We start from the raw sequence: 17,290 nt of genomic DNA, 5'->3' as shown, positions 1-17,290 counted from the left end.
TTCTTACCAAGCTCAGAAATTCTCTTATGAGCCCTCTGAGAGGTGACCTAGTAGCATCTACTGGAACACCCCCAGTGATGTAGGTTTCCAGTAGCCTAGTGCTTCCAGCTCATCGAGTTGACCTTTGTTCTGCCTTTTAAGTGTAACAGAGATCAAATTCATCCCTCAAAACCAAGACAGGGGCCCAGGTGGTGGTGTCTTTACATGTTACACATGTTTCTCTGTGTAAGAAAATGGGTTCAAGGCCCTGGACCTCCTTTTCAGGAGGGAAGCTTAGAAAGAAGTGAAGCAGGAGGGCTGAAGTTAGGCTTAACTGGGAGGGGGTCTGGGGGAGGATGGGATGGGACACAGTCTTTCGGTGGTGGGAATGGTGTTTATGTACATTCCTATTAATTTGTAGTCATATAAATCTTAAAAAAAAGAAGTGAAGCAGTTTCACTGTCAATATCCAATAAATGAATAAATGAAAATACATTTTAAAAAATTCTCCTGAAGGGGAGTTGGGTGGTAGCGCAGTGGGTTAAGTGCAGGTAGCGCAAAGCGCAAGGACCCGGCATAAGGATCCTGGGTTCAAGCCCCCAGTTCCCCACCTGCAGGGGAGTCGCTTCACAGGCGGTGAAGCAAGTCTGCAGGTGTCTATGTTTCTCTCCCCTCTCTGTCTTCCCCTCCTCTCCCCATTTCTCTCTGTCCTATCCAATAACAACGGCACCAATAACAACAACAATAATAACTACAACAATAAAACAAGGGTGTGTGGTCCGGGAGGTGGCGCAGTGATAAGGCTTTGGACTCTCAAGCATGAGGTCCTGAGTTCAATCCCCGGCAGCACATGTGCCAGAGTGATGTCTGGTTCTCTCTCTCTCCTCGTATCTTTCTCATTAATAAATAAATAAAATCTTTAAAAAAAAAAAACAAAAAAAAAAACAAGGGTAACAAAAGGGAATAAATAAATAAATATTTTTTTTAAATTCTCGGGAGTCGGGCAGTAGTGCAGCAGGTTAAGCACAGGTGGCTTGAAGCACAAGGACTGGAGTAAAAATCCCGGTTCGAACCCTGGCTCTCCACCTGCAGGGAGTCGCTTCACAGGCAGTGAAGCAGGTGTTCAGGTGTCTTTCTTTCTCTCCCCCTCTCTGTCTTCCCCTCCTCTCTCCATTTCTCTCTGTCCTATCCAACAACAACAAAATCAATAACAACAACAATAATAACTACAACAACGATAAAAACATAACAACAAGGGCAACAAAAGGGAAAATAAATATAAAAACAATTAAAAAAAATTCTCCTGAAGAAAAGAAAGCACGACAGCACCCTCCCCCACCCCACCCCCCAAAAATTGAAGACAGTGTAGGTGTGTCTCCTTTGTCTCTGGATAGCTGTTTCCTGGGTGCATCATATGATGGTAAAGGACCCATCCAACATGCCCTACAGTTTGTTAAAGACCCTTTTTGAAAATAGCTGCAAGGAACAAAGACTTACCCAGTTATGGTTTGATGGACCCAGGGTTTAATGGTGGGATAGCTTCCTTAATCAGGATACTTATTTGTCTATGAATATAAACCAAGACAACCTTTACCAATTTAGGTATGCCATGCTACCAATAAAAACATTTGTTAGGTCTTAAGATTATAAAGGTTGATTGTAATTCTCCTTGCCTGTGTTTTATTTCCAAGCGAATAAAGAATCTATCTATAAGCAGTGAGAGGGGCTTTGTGTATGGGGCTTAGTGGGGAGGGGGCAATTATAATTCCCAGAGGATATGTTCACGTCCTAACTGCACCCCCAATCTGTGAATGGGATCTTATTAGAAAAATGAGAGGGGGCGGGTGGTGGTGCACCTGGTTGAGTGCACATGCTACAGTACACAAGGACCTGGGTTTGAGTCCCCGGTCCCCACCTGCAGGGGGAAAGCTTTGCGAGCGGTGAAACAGGTCTGTGTCTTTCTGTCTCTCTCCCTCTCTAGCTTCCCTCCTCCTCTCAATTTCTGGCTGTCTCTATCTAACAAATAAATAAATAAAGATAATAAAAAAATTTAAAAAGAATTCTATTTAAAAAAAGGAAGAAAGAAAAATGAGGGGGTTGGGTGGTAGCACAGCGGGTTAAGCGCATGTGGCGCAAAGAGCAAGGACCAGCTTAAGGATTCCCACCTGCAGGGGAGTCGCTTCACATGCGGTGAAGCAGGTCTGCAGGTGTCTCTCTCTTTCTCTCCCCCTCTCTATCTTCCCCTCCTCTCTCCATTTCTCTCTGTCCTATCCAACAACGACGACATCAACAACAACACTAATAACTACAACAACAATAAAACAACAAGGGTAACAAAAGGGAAAATAAATAATAAAAAAATTAAAAAGAAAAATGATCATTGAAGATACACTTACATTGAAGATTATGAAATATCAATCTGTATTACAGAAATAGGCACTAAATCTAGTAAGTGCCTTTTAAAGGAAGATGAAGACATAGATGTAGCATAAAGTGGTGTGAAGACAGAGACAGGGCTCAGCTGTGCAACTAGAAGCCAAGGAACCCCTGTGGGCACCAGAATCAGGAAGACAGGAGGGGGATTCTCCCCTAGAATCTTCAGAGGGACTGTGGCCTGGCCAACACCTTTATTTCAAACATCTGGCATCACAATTGTGAATAAATAAATCTGTGCTGTTTAAAGTCACCCAGTTACTGGTAGGGCTAGGAAATTAACACAGGGGCTGTATATTTCTCCAGGTGTGGGTGAAACATTCCCAAAGAGGGGCTTTTAACACTTGTCTACATGGCTTAGGGATGGGCAAGATATGTTGGGCTGGTAGCCATTTTCACTGTTATATATTTAGAGCCAGCATTTTTGACCCAGTATAAAAATGCAATCAATGTGTTTCAATCTATTACTAAGTTAGGATACAGAAACATTTTCAGAACTGGTTAAAATTTCTAAGGGCTCTAAAGGAGGAAGATATCACATGTAGAATAGGTGTGTGTGTGTGTGTGTGTGTGTGTTTAGAATGCACGACACATGTATAACAATACCTAAAGAGGAGTTTGAAAACACTGATAACTCATATATTAGCGTGAGTAAGCAAGTGCTGAAACATGCAGTGTTCAAAATAGTCCACGTGACCAACAAAAGCAGTCATGAGCAAATTATGCAAATCACTTCAGTGGATAGCAATGACATGTTTAGACCTCACCATCATGCATGTGCTGTTGCCACGCACAATGCCAGGAGGCTATTAGCAAAAATTCTTGGAGACCTTACACTCTGCTGCTGGCAAAGTCTTTTGCACCCTTGTGACAAATGCATCAAACACAAATAAGAGTCACTGGCAAATAATGGTGGAATTTCAGTCCACACATTCCAAGTCACAAATTAGTAACGTACAAAAAAATGTCTCTGGTTAATTGGGGCAAAAGCTCCTGCCACTGTGCAAAGTATACAAATCAGTCTACCATGTGAAGGAATATGGATCCCTAGAGTGAGGGGACGGGATACTTGTAGAAAGGCAGAGGAAGAAGGGCAAGAGAGATGAGAACAGAAATAAAGAGAGTACTTGGATACCACAAAGCTCAAATTTGGATGTTTCTTATCTATTCTTTAAGCAGAATTCTCTCCATTTAAAAAATATGATATTATATAAATAATACTAACTAAAATTATTAATGATAGATTTATGAAAGATGAGAATCATTAATGAACAGTTCATTAAGAATAAGATACTGTGCTGAGTACTTTGCAGGTATTTTTTCATTTTATCTTTTTCTATTCCCCCAGAGCACTGATGAGCTATGGCTTTTGGTGGTGTTGGGGATTGAACCTGGGATATCAGAGCCTCAGACATGAAAGTCTTTTTCCATAACCATTTTGCTGTCTCCCTAGTCTCTTACTTAACTCTTTATTTGGAACTATATCCCTTTGAGATCAGGGATATAATTTGTACAATCTTTATCTTCACAGATGAGGGTACATACTACTAAAAAACACGAATCCTCTTTGACATGTAGTGATTTGCTCTTTCACTAAGCACATGTATCCTCCAAATGATCACCTTCAGTGACAGAAAACTCAGTACTGAATTTTTAAGTCAATCCAATTTTTAGAAAGTCACCCCTGCTATTGATCTGAAGTGTGTCTCAGTGACAAAAAGAGATAGGAGGAAGCAGTGACTGTACAAAGTTTACAGGAGACGATCCAACACTCTGCATTTCTGATTTCAGCTCAGTGGAGTTTTTGTGCTTGGTGTCTTACATGGATTTCATGTTGACCCTTATCGGGGTGGGTTGGGATGGGGGATGGTCAGTGGTTAGATCCCATTAACCCAGGAGCAGTGATATAGTCTTCCTTCCAAACAATTTTGAAAAGCCCTTGATACTTTGCAGGCATTGTCACAGGACCATAAATCTGCCACCCACATAAAAGTGAGTCTATGAGATGCCAGTATATAAATATCAGGCATAGTTGTGTAATACCAGGAAGCCTTGGAACAGTGAGGCTGTGAGGAGGACACAATGTGGAGCCTCCCTCTCACGGTCTCTCTTGGCAAATCTCTCAGACTGACCTGTCAAATCATCAAAACGCTCACACGTTCTATTTTCTCCAATTTAAGCAAAAGAGACAAATCTTAAATGGAGACATCGGGTGCTGGGAATCACTGCTCCAGAAGAACCCACATTTTATTTACATCCCAGACTCCTCTTGCCCACAGTTCTTTAAAAGACCAGACATTTAAGTCCTGAAACTTCAAGATAAATAAGATACTCTTTATTGATGGACTCTTCGTCTAAGCTTTTAGGGGCCTTTCTGGAAATCTGTTTTTCTCAGAGTCTTTGACCCTCCGCTTTCTTTGGCTATATTATTATACTCACATATTTCAACACATTTCACCTTCACAGTAACTCATCTGTGGCTAAGAAGCTTGTCTCTAACCATACAGCCAGTACTCAGAACAGCTTGGTTCCAGTCCCAGGCAGTTTGTTGCCAGAAGTCAGGCCACTATTCTAAGCAGCAACGTAGTTCCTCCCAGAACTGAATGAGGAAGGTAACTATTTCCTGGCAAGACATTGCCCACCCACTCAAGTCTGCCTGACCTATGTGTGGGGGCCATGGGGCTTCTGCTATGGGAGTAAAAGTACTTGAAAAATATACTATTAAGTTTAGTTTTTTTTTTTAACAAGTAGACAAGGAAACAGATGGGTAAGATGCTTGTTAAGCTTTCCTCCTGCAAGTGGGGACTAGAGGCTTGCGTCCAAGTACTTGTGCCTTGTAACATATGCACTCAACCAGGTGCACCACTGCCCAGACCCTCTTCTTTCGTTTTTGACAGAGGACAAGAGACAGAGAGTGACAGACAAACAGATGGAGGGAGGGAGGGAGAAAGAGAAAGAGATACTTGCAGCATTTCTCTACTACTCATGAAGCTTCCCCCATCCATGGTGGGAGCCTGGGGCTTGAGCCTGAACCGTTGTGCACGGTGAAGTGCACTCTATCAGGATAGCCACCACCAGGCCCCGGTCATTTCACAAATGATGAAATTCTCAGTTTCTTTTCAGGGTAAGATGTGCCCTGGAGAAGGTCTGAGGGATCTGGGGACACACCTGCTCTAGTGTAAAGGCCCCAGTCCTCAAAGAGGACAGGGGACCTTTAGGGGAATAATCATATCCAAGGGGCTCTTAAATCCCCTGCCCCAGAACAATGTGGGTCACCTCCTCCCAGTGACCCACCAAGGCAACTCACCAGGGCTGTTGAAAAGGGGGCTTATAGGGGCCGTGTGGTGGTGCACCTGGTTAAGTGCACATGTTACAATGCACAAAGACTCAGGTTTGTGCCCCCAGTCCCCACCTGCATGAGGAAAGCTTCACGAGTGGTGAAACAGGGCTGCAGGTGTCTCTCTGTCTCTCTTCCTCTCAATTTCTGGCTGTCTCTATCAAATAAATAAAGATAATAAAACATTAAAAAAAATAAAAATAGGGGGGTGCTTATTTGCAATGCTGGAGGGGACCTACCCACCCTGGACATAATAGAGACAGAAACAGAAAAGGCTGTCTGCCAGGATGGAGCTCAGCAAATGGTGAAAGGGCAGAAGGCCATACTGGGTCTCTGGTGGGATGTGAGTCTTGTGATGGGGCTGGGATAACAGCAATGGCAAAGCAACTGCAAAACCAAGTCTGGTGTCTGTCTAGCGGGGCAACTTGTATAAAGACACAGCTTAAGCATTCTCAATGCCTCCTGCCTGTTTTCTTTCTTGGAAGTGTTAATGTTGGAGTTAATTGCTTACAATTAATAACCACAACAGGAGCTATCAGGCCTGCTGACAGCTGCAGCCAGTACGATCTTTTATCTCAATCTGATCAGACTATCACCTTCAAGTCACCCAGGAAAACTTCCTCAAGGAGAAAGGATCTCATTTTTTTTTTTTAATTTGGTGTCCACCTGGTAGACACTGGCTGCTTCACCTCTATGCTGCCTAACTTATTTCTTATATCCATGCTATATGGAAGGAACTACTTACTCCCATTTCACTGATGAAAAGACTGAGAGTAAGAGACGGAATGTGTTCAGGGGTGTTAATGGAACTGATTGTACATTTTGTAATCGGTCTTTATTGCCACTGGAATCAAAGTTAGGAGTTTCTGCAGGAAGGAAAGCATTGTGTGTCTCTAAGCTCCCTGCCATCTTTTATTTTGTTCCAGGGTTATTACTGGGGCTCAGTGCCTGCACTACGAATCCACTGCTCCTGGTGGCCATTTTTTCCATTTTATTGGCTAGGACAGAGAGAAGTTGAGAGAGCAGGGAAAGATAGAGAGTGAGAGAGAAAGATAGGCACTTACTCTGCTTCACTGCTTGCCAAGTGTCTATCCTGCAGGTGTCGAGACAGAGGCTGGAAGCTTCTCTCACCTCTTTAGACAAAACTCATGTGCAACATATCCAAGAGGCTAAGCGCATATAAGATTACCTGATCCTGGATTCCAGTCTCTGTAACATTTCTCCTTTCTTATATCTGCAGGTAGAACATCCACAGCATTGTTCCTTTAATTGCCAGGGACACTGACTTACAGTGATGAAATGATTTGTTTAATCATAAAGTAGCCACTGGACAAGGAACTAGTAAGCCACAACAAAGCAGTGGGAATACGGTCATGTGGAGGGGTTTGCGGTTTCTAAGGACACATTTTCCCAGGAAGAACCAGGATTGAGAAGACCTTTTTCTCTCCTCTGTTAATAGAACTCTGAACCAAACAACTAGGGAACAAGCAGAAGCCACCACCAAAACATACTGCTCAGGGAAATGAATGCATGGTAAAGGTCAACTAAAGAACAATTCAAGTCTCAGAGAGAAGTAAGAGAGAAACTGGGAGCAAATGCAGGGCAGATTCAAAATGGGAAGAGGCAACTTTCTAAGACAAAAACTTCTCTCTGTCTCTATTCATACTTTTTGAAATTTTGCAAGTACTCTGAATTTGTAGGTGGATAAAGAGGAGAGTGTAATTTCTAGCAGACTATTTCCTAGCAAACACACTTGCTTACTGAAATCCCAGAAAAAAAAATGCTGACAAAGGAATCCAGAATGAAATGTCTCCTTTACAGGTGGATCTTTTCTTCCTCTCATAGCTGTGGTAGGTGGGGAGTGTGGCTACTCAGCTATCAAAGACAGGATTTGCAAAGGCCATGTGATCAAGATTACAAAAAACAAAAATGGATTCTAGAGTTAGAATACTTTTAAAAGAACCAGGTCCTGGCAGAACAATCTCCTTGGTATCATTGCTCTTTAAAGAAAAGGAGAGAGGGGGAAACAAAGTGGAGGAGTTCAGAAAGAGTTAAACATCAGACCTGAGGTGACACGCTTGTGCACATTGAGGAAATAATCTTGACTTTAGCAAAAGGTCAGTAGGCAACCAGCCCATGGCAGAGTGTAAATAATTCTAATCCAGACAGCAAGGTGCTTTGAAAAAGTGTTCCACAAAGGACAGAGAAAACATTATACTATTTCAGAGGAGATAAGGGTGGAAAACTGGAGTGGAGGGCCTCAGAGTCAAAAGCAGGCATTTACTGGTCTGTGGAACAATCTGTGGGGATTTCAGGGCATCTCACAGGTTGAGGCAGCAATGGCTTCTATGGCAAGAGGAATGCAAAAAGCAAGGTAGTAAAAGAAACTGTGGATTCAGTCAGTGCTGGCCTTTCAACCCCATATGTGGACTGAACAGGTTTGTTCCTTAGAACTAAGTTTCAAACAAAGAAAAGAATCTTCACTCCATTCTAGGATTTTTTTTTTTTTTAAAAATTCAGATCAACTTCCCAGACAAGCAGAGGCTGGATTAATGATTAGAAGAAACAAAAAAGGATTAAATATCTGGCCTGAGAGAACCTTCCCAAAGACATCTCTTTATTCTTCTCTCTTAAAAAGATTCCCCCCCCCTCAGACAAATACTCAAGGGAAGTCATTCTGCTTACAATTTTTCATTCAAAGCTGTCACTCAGGACCCAATAGCCCAGATGCCAGGAGAGAAAAATGGAAGGCTTAAAACTTACCTTGATGTTGAGTGTCCCGTCAGGGGCTCTCAAGGTAACCACAATCTGGCAGCTTTCAGAGGTCCTAGGTAAATTCAGCAGCTCCAGGGGCCACGAGAGAGTTGACTGGCCACAGTCTCCTGTACACAGGTGCCTAGAGGAAGGAGGACAGCATTGGTCGCTGGAGAGCAGGAAATGTGTGACATCACAGGGGCCACCACAGATAAAACATTGCTGGGACCGTAGCTATTGAAATAGTCATCTGGCCCCGCCCACCTGTCGTTTACCTGAATACCTGTGAGCAGGTAGGTGGCGTCTTTGCTCAAACAAATGAATCAGTTAGAGCAATTTGCCAGGGGGTTTAACTTTCTTTCCTGAGCTCGCATGTGTCCAGCCCCATGGGCAGAGCCAAATCTTAGGTCTGGTTGCTTATAGTCCCCCTCTACCTCCTACTGACAGCTGTTCTAAAAGAATCTAGAGGAAGTTTAAACAGAAACCAGACAGTAATTGGGGAAAGGGGATATACAAGACAACATTTTGAATGTGAACTGCTTGGAAAATATCTAATAATTACTCCCAAATGCTTTTTGAGATTGCATCCATTTGAGTGCCAACTGCTTCTTGGTCTTAGCTGTATAAGCAATTGGAGGGGACATTAAAAATTCATTTAAAAAATCTTTAAATGAAATGTGTCAGCAGTCTCTAAGTCAACTTTTCAAACAACTTTTCTCTATCCTCTGCCCTCCCCTGTAGTTTAATTCCATATTCAGGAATTTGTTTAAAAAAAAATTAAACACACACACACACTGGGCAGTTAGAGTCACATGGAGGTTAGAGTTCACTGTAGGCCTGCAATTAGAAGCAATTAACATGATTCAGATTTGAATGATAGCACACTAATAGGGTGGCATCGTCTGCTGGTTCGAGCCAAGAAGGAAGAGTCAGAATTATTTCTGTCTCAAGCTTGGTGTGTGACCTTGGGCAAGTTGAACCTTGTTGGTTCAACTTATCTGACCAGAAAGAATGGAGCTGCGAGCAATCCCAGGACTTCCAACCTTTTGGCCTTTCAGAGGATGGCTTTTAACTCCCATTGCCCTGTTAATTTAAGTACTTTCGTGTACCCCGTCCAGAGTATGAGCAATTTATTCACTCTTAGGAATGTGCTACCTCGGAAAGTTATGGGTTCCATCACCCAGAAGGATGACTTGCTTAAGGTCGAAATTCCTATTTGATTCCCGTACATTCTTCCTCTTTTTTCGGGTTCCTGGGATTAGAAGTACTTGGGCTCCACGAGTTCTGATAATTGTGCTACTTTAGAAGACTAAGGGAGGTGTGTTAGTTGCTGGGTGTCTGCCTGGAGCCAGAGCTGGAGGAGGAGGGGTGAAAGGAAAGGGAAGGGGGCGCGAGGGTCCGGATCGGGTTCTCTCACTTGGGTGAGGCCAGTCATTGGATCATAAAATCTTCCAGAGCAGAAATTCTAGCCAGGGGCGCGGGGTGCGGGGTGTGGGGCGCGCTCTGGGTACTTGATTTAGGAGAGCCTCTGCCTCCTCCACTCAGTGCTCTCCTAACCACCTAATGCACCAGGGACTATGCTCCCTTCTGAAGTGAACTAGAAAACTGGACCAAATATATATTCATTCACATTTTCATCCACTAGGATTGTGACGAGTGTGGCTATAGTTTTATTAACAACCAGAAAAAAGGTGAAGCCAGCAAAATCTTTTATATACAGGTTTCTCAGGAAAAAGTACTGGCCTAGCAGTTTGACGAGCAGTTGAGAAACAACAGCAAACCTTTCTCCAGAGGCTCCTCTTTCAAGGGACTTTGAGTCCCCTGGGCCGGGAGGAGGGGCAAGGAGAGCCCGCCAAACTGATGAGTCACGGAGATCCGCCTCCTGGAGGCCAGCCTTCTGCGTCTGTCAATCACCTGTCTCTTGCCTGGGGCTGAAACACAGCCTTAGGGTGAAGGGGCAGGGGTACAGGGTGGGGACTGGTTGGGGACTGGTTGGGGGCTGGGGTGAGGAAGCATTTGCAGGAAGTGGAGGTTCCTAAAGCTTTAGCTAAAGCCTTGGCGGCCTTGAGATTTCCCTTGCTAAATTCACAGATACACAACATCTGCATATACAACCTGATGAATATAAAGGTAGAATAAGACTGACACAAGGGTGGAGCTCACTCTCAGGTGTGGTTTATAAGCAGAAAGGAAGATGTGCCAGAGGCCCATTCATACTTTTCGATTAAAAAGGATCTCTAAAGGTTTCAACACGGACTTGGTAATTCCATTGTTAGATAAATTATATCTTTGAAATATTGGTGATGATAGAAGTAATTACCTTAACAAATTAATTCTGAATAAGTGCTTAGGAGGTGCTTCTGATTGTTCTATGAACATTTTCCAGCAACAAACCATATAATTTAGGTGCTGTTACTATATGCTATTGGGGACCGGAAACTAAGGCTTAAGTAACAAGTGACAGAGCCTGAGAAGTTTTAACCACGGTGAGTAAAGGGGTAATGATTCTGACTTTATGCTTACTTGGCAACGTCCTTGACACTAATCAACTTCCTTATCTGTCTTCTATTCAGAAGGAAGCCAGAGTATGCTAGAGTGATGTTTTCAGTGGAGAGGATGGGATATGGAACTCTGGTGGTGGGAATTTTGTGGAATTGTATCCCTTTTACCATATAGTCTTATTGATATTTCTATTTTATAAATATATAAATTATATTAACTATATGAATAGATTATATAAACTAGGAAATCTCTCACCCCCTGAGTATATTTACTTGAAATCTCCTTTTTGTGGCGTCTTTTCCTCCCAAGAAGGGAAGGACTTCCTGAGGAGCCTTCAGAATGAGACCTACTAGCTTTTTCCAAAATGGAGAACCCAAATCTTCATTTGCAATATTCTTGCCTTTAGGTTCATTATTAGCCAGTAATTTGTTCTGCTTTATATTTTAACTCTTTTTCAGCCACCAGGTTCCAGATGATACCATAATGCCAACCTGTCTTCCCTGGGAAGACGACTCCAACATGTGTCCTGGAGCCCCACCTCCCCAGATCCCTGACCCACTAGGGAGAGAGAGACAGGCTGGGAGTATAGATCAACCTGCTAACACTCATGTTCAGTGGGGAAGCAATTACAGAAGCCAAACCTTCCACCTTCTGCATCCCACAATGATCCTGGGTCCATACTCCCAGAGGGTTAAAGAATAAGGAAACCGTTAAGGGAGGGGATTGGATATGGAGCTCTGGGGTGGGCATTGTGTGGAAAGGTAGCCCTCTTATCCTGTAGTCTTGTCAATATTTCCATTTTATAAATAAAAAAAAATATTGATCAGTTGTAACTCTTCAGGACATCTTTGTAGTTATTTGTCTTTATAACTTTAACAGTCTACCCCTTTAAAATACAAAAATCGGGACCGGGTGGTGGTGCACCTGGTTGAACACACATGTTACAGTGCACAGGGACCCAGGTTCAAGCCCCCAGTCCCCACCTGCAGGGGGAAAGCTTCACGAGTGGTGAAGCAGGGCTGCGGGTATCTCTCTACCTCTTTCCCTCTCCATTTTCCCCTTCCTCTCAGTTTCTCTCTGTCTCTATCCATTAATAAATAAATAAATAAATAAATATTTAAAATAAAATACAAAAATCAAGAGCAGTCCTAACTAGATGGGCCTAGGCACAATTATTCTATGATATGATGTTAAATGAAATTCCAGTACAAACCACTGCCAAAATGGATGTTTTAGACCAGGGCTGACAGATACTGTTCCATTCCCTTCTCCTGTCCCATCCTCACTGTCATTGCTAAAAGGTCACGGTAGTTTTGAGCATAGAGCTAACCTTGGGATCTTTAAGGTGTCAGTGTAAGCACAGTGACAATTTCTATCCCTAGTTTGCCAGAAGTGGGAGGGGAAAGGATGGTGCTAGAAGGTGCCATTGGGGAAGGTTTCATGGGGAATGAAACAGGAACAAGGACTTGAAAGATTTGGAAAGTTGGTGAGAAGGACTGTTTTAGGCAGGGCAGGGCAGAGGTGGTCACTGTGTGTGCTGGAGGAGGACTAGAAAGATCTGATTCTGGAATGTTCACTCTGTCTGGGTGAAGAGGAGCCATGCATGCTCTGTTTGGAAGTATAAGGTAAGCCATGATTAAAAAGAACCTGAAGGGCTGACTATTTCAGATCTTCACATTACTTCTGGATACTTCTCTTATGATGAGTAAACAGCTTTAGAAATAAATAGAAGCAATTCAGAATCTTGCACAATGGACAATTTATTAAAAGAGATAGTTTTTTTTTTTTTTTCAGAGCAGAGCCAAACACCCATGATATGCTATTTCATTACCATGTGGTCATCTTTCTCTTTAGAAATAAGCGCCTCTGCAGTCAATATATCCTGTAAACTTTGTTCTTCTGAGGTGCAGGTGGAACGTATTAGAAAGGTCTCAGAACTCAAGGTTGGGCCTGTCCTCTTAACCAGCTGGCTGACTTGGGCTTTTTGATTAGTTTGAATTCTTTCATGAATCTTGACAGGGAAATCTACAGCGGGTGGGAGAAAAAAGAGGTCTGTGTTCAAAGTTTTTCTCTACTAGGTCACCACAATGAAGGTTGGCATGCTCAAGGATTCCTGCTGGCAATGAACCCATTGCTAAGACTATGCCTCATGATTCATCAGAATTGCTTTGCCCCTGATTGTTTCCTTTACTTTTTCTTTCTTTCTTTCTTTCTTTCTTTCTTTCTTTCTTTCTTTCTTTCTTTCTTTCTTTCTTTCTTTCTTCCTTTTTGTGGCATATTTATAGGATTGTCTAAGAAGACTGCATGCCACAACAAAAGTGAATATATTCCATCTGTTCTTAATAGAAGACATCTCTAGAAAAGAAATTTCTCTGACCGAAAATATTTAGCGTTATGAAATGAAATTGTGGTATACATTCCATCATATTGACCACACGTTTTTGTGTTTGTTAAAAAAAACAACAACAACTAGTTCTACTTCAAATGTTTTATTGGCTAATTATATTAGCATGTTGCAAATGAGCAGACCTCAGAAGGGCAATTTGGAAAGTTATAATAATAATCACAAATATCAGTTAATGTGATAGATGTCATCTGACTTTTGCACATGTGCAAGAGAATGTGTTTCTTTCACAAACCTAAAATCTCTGTGTTGCCTGGTTTGGGGGTGAGCTTCCAGGGCACTCTATGAATCTACAATTTTGAATGAGAAACTATGATTCAGGCATTTTTTTTCCAGAGAGGGAAAATCTTTGTGAAACTACAAGTAAACCAGTTCTTACAGATGGCATACATTTATTGCTTATATTGTGCCATCAGGGTTTTGTTGGGCTCCACACTCACATGATTTCACTACTCCTGGCTGACTCTTTTTTCCTTTTAAGATAGAGGGTGAGGAGCCAGGTGGTGGCACAACTAGCAGAGTGTGACCCAGGTTTCAGTGAAGAAACCCAGGTTCAAGCCCCCACTGCCCACCTACAGGGGGAAGCTTCTTGAGTGGTGGAACAGTGCTATAGGTGTCTCTTTATATTCTCTCTATCTCTATCACTATCAGGAAAAATAAATAAATAAATAGGGAGAGACAGAGAGAGAGAGAGGAAAGAGACACCACAGCACCATCCCACCATTCAGGTCCCATGTGGTGGCTGAGGGCTCATACCTGGGTCCTCTCAACTGGTAATGTGTGTGTTCCACCAAGATGGCCTGCATTCTGTGATGGTTTCCTGGACATTTTGTTGTCAGCACACTCTTCTTTGGCAGAAAAAAAAAGTTCTTCATTGTCACCAGCCCTGTGACTATTGCAATGACTACATTTCTCAGCTGTATATGCTTTCATGTTCAGTTGACTCCATCTTTGCACAAGCCAGCTAGGTTATTTATTTTGTGGTAATGGTTGTTGCTAGTTTGAAGGTGTTATATCTTTGGACTTTCCTTTGTTCCTCCTATTATTGAGCCCTAATTCCTGTTTTAAAGGCTGTAAGAATGTCTCCTCTCCTCATTAACTCTGGCCTCATCTTGAGGGTTCCATGTTCCTGTAATGCTCTCTCTGGTCACCTTCAGCTCCTCAACAGTAATGGCATTTCCTTCTGCTTCTCTGGAGCTGGGGTCTTCAGGGCTACGCATGGGTCTTCTCTGTCACCTCCAAATCTTCCATTTCCAGATGAGAGTTTGACAATGCTGCTCACTTGTATTTTCTTAGCCATGAAGTTGTTGACTTCCTCACTCAAATTTTACCTTCCTCGCTGAATTGATTGAGATTCCCGCTTCCTGGACTCCTGGAGGCCATCTGGGAAAACCCCCTCCCTAAAGGTTTCCAACCTGTCTGACTTGGATCCTGCTTCCTAGTCAGCAGCCTGAGTTTCCTCCATCAGGCGAAGCTAGCACTCCAGGTTTTCTCTTTTCCTGTAAGCCTGGAGGTTGATGCCTCTCAATGTGTCTGGCCAGCAGCGCATGCTGCACTTGTCATTGTCCTGGTTGCTACTGCACAGTCCCCTCCCTTCTTCGTCCATTATCTCACCATCAGTGCATGTGCCTTGTCTGCCATGACAGGCTTTCCAGCATACCACCCCCTGCCTGCCTCTTAGACCTTATGGACATCTGCTGGGAGATAGCCACCCTAATCCCCACCCTTCTGTGGCACTGTTAGAGGGGAGCACTTCCTCCTCCCCCACTCTGCGGTGCAGCTTCTGCCCATACCCTGGCTGGAATCACTTTGTCTAGTTGATCCTGCTCTGGAGAAGTAGGAGAGGGCCTTCTGATAAGCTCAGCTCTACAGGTCCTGATCCTGGCTCACTCTGCTCTGCTTTGCATCAGCCAGCCTTTCCCCTCTGCTCCGTATGCTGAGTTCTCTCTGGGCAGCCTCCTGTTTGAGAAGCTGGCATGCTCATCTCTGCCTTCCCTGCAAGCTCTGTTCTTCATTTGTTGTTCTTCAGTTTAGTCACTGCAATTTAAGAGGTGATGCTTTGGCTCTCATAATATTCTTTGGGATTTTTGCAAATTATCCCAAACCCAAGAAGGAAAGAGAGGACACTGCTTCTCTTATCTGGGCCCACTTTCATCTGTGCTACCACCTGACTCCCTTATATATAATTTTTACAATAATGTAGGGAACACATATAATACACCAGGACCAGAGTTCAAACCCCAGTCCCCACCTGCAGGGGGCAAGTTTCACGAGTGCTGAAGTAATGCTGCAGGTCTCTCTCTGTCTCTGTCTCTGTCTCTCTCTCTCTCTTTCACTCTCTCTCTCTCTTTCACACTCGTCTCTCTCTCTCTCTTTATATATGTATATATTCCTCCCTATCAATTTATGTCTCTATCCAATAGGTAAAAATATTATTATCTAGACTTTTATTTCCATTCATTCATTTATTTATTCAACAAATATAAGAAACACAGTTGATATGTTAGTGTTAAGGATGGGAAGAATCTGTTTTCAGGAACTTGTTCCTATCAAAAAATGAGTAGATAAAGCAGTTGTGGTATATATTTGCAATGAAATAGTACTCAGCTATAATAAAAAAGGTGAAGTGCTGCCATTTTCTATAACATGGATGAACCCTGAGGGGATTATACTACGTAAAATAAAGCAGATGGATAAAGACAACTATTATATGACTTCACTTACATATGGAAGATAAAGAAACAAAGTGAATAAACAAAATAAAACAAAGCTGTAGATTCTGAAGCTAGTATGTCATGGACTAGAGAGATGGGGTGAGGGGCAAAAGGAAGGGCGATGGGGTGGGTCAAACAGGGAAAGAGGGACAACTGTACGGAGGTGGATGGAGCATGCACACTTTATGGTGGTTATGATGTATTAATAGTATGTGAAGATGTCAAAATAAAAGCTGCACATTGAGAGTGTAGAGGAACAACTAAACAAATGAAAAAGCAAAACAAAAACAAATGGATTATGAAAAGAAAATGTTGTCCAGAGAAGAAGAGGGATGAGGTTGGAGGCAAATAAATCTGCTCAAAGTCATCAAGTGTCTGGAGACGGATGGAAACTAGACTCTGGTGGGAAGTGTAATGCAGAATTTACAGGCATTATGGGCGTTGACTGGTCAGTCCACACTCCCAGTCTGCCTCTGTCTTTCCCTAGCAGGGTGGGTCTCTGGGGAAGCGGAGCTCCAGGACACATTGGTGGGGTCTTCAGTCTAGGGAAGCCTGGCTGGCAACCTGATGGCATCTGGAACCTGGTGGCTGAAAAGAGAGTTAACATACAAAACCAAACAAATTGTTGAGCAATCATGGACCCAAAGGTTGGAATAGTGGAAAAATTAGATGGAATGAGAATTAAGCCATTCAGAATAATAAAGGTCAGTATATAGAAAAAAAAGAATTTACAGGCATCAAAGCATCATGCTATGCAACTTAAACCTATATAAAGTTATAAGCCAGTGATTTTTATTTATTATTTTTAAAAATTTATTTATTGGGGAATTAATGTTTTACATATGACAATAAATACAGTAGTTTGTGCATGCATAACATTTCCCAGTTTTCCATATAACAATACAACCCCCACTAGGTCCTCTGTCATCCTTCTTGGATCTGTATTCTCCCCACCCACCCACCCCAGAGTCTTTTACTTTGGTGCAATACACCAACTCCAGTTCAGGTTCTATTTGTGTTTTCTTTTCTGATCTTGTTTTTCAACTTCTGCCTGAGAGTGAGATCATCCCATATTCATCCTTCTGTTTCTGACTTATTTCACTTAACATGAATTTTTCAAGGTCCATCCAAGATCGGCTGAAAACAGTGAAGTCACCATTTTTTATA

The 17,290-nt window shown here is 42.6% G+C and overlaps 1 protein-coding gene and 1 long non-coding RNA gene across 4 annotated transcripts in view; one reads left to right on the top strand and one right to left on the bottom strand.

Moving 5' to 3' along the window:
* The window catches only part of LNX1 (ligand of numb-protein X 1), a 221,676-nt gene that overhangs the window by 147,636 nt on the left and 56,750 nt on the right, over nt 1-17,290 (bottom strand). For both annotated transcript variants that reach the window (XM_060188050.1, XM_007539715.3), the window contains one exon: nt 8,513-8,645. The gene's annotated coding sequence lies outside the window, so the exon portion shown is untranslated. The remainder of the gene's footprint in view (nt 1-8,512; nt 8,646-17,290) is intronic.
* On the top strand, nt 10,495-11,816 carry LOC132537551 (uncharacterized). 2 transcript variants are annotated; one of them, XR_009549024.1, is made up of 3 exons: nt 10,495-10,763; nt 10,910-10,989; nt 11,464-11,816. It is a non-coding gene; the product is annotated as an uncharacterized LOC132537551 (long non-coding RNA). The 2 variants fall into 2 exon arrangements; XR_009549023.1 differs by having other exon boundaries at nt 10,890-10,989.

Source organism: Erinaceus europaeus, chromosome 3 (assembly GCF_950295315.1).
Source record: "Erinaceus europaeus chromosome 3, mEriEur2.1, whole genome shotgun sequence".
Lineage (NCBI taxonomy): Eukaryota > Metazoa > Chordata > Mammalia > Eulipotyphla > Erinaceidae > Erinaceus > Erinaceus europaeus.
This window is presented reverse-complemented; position numbering and strand designations above follow the sequence as displayed.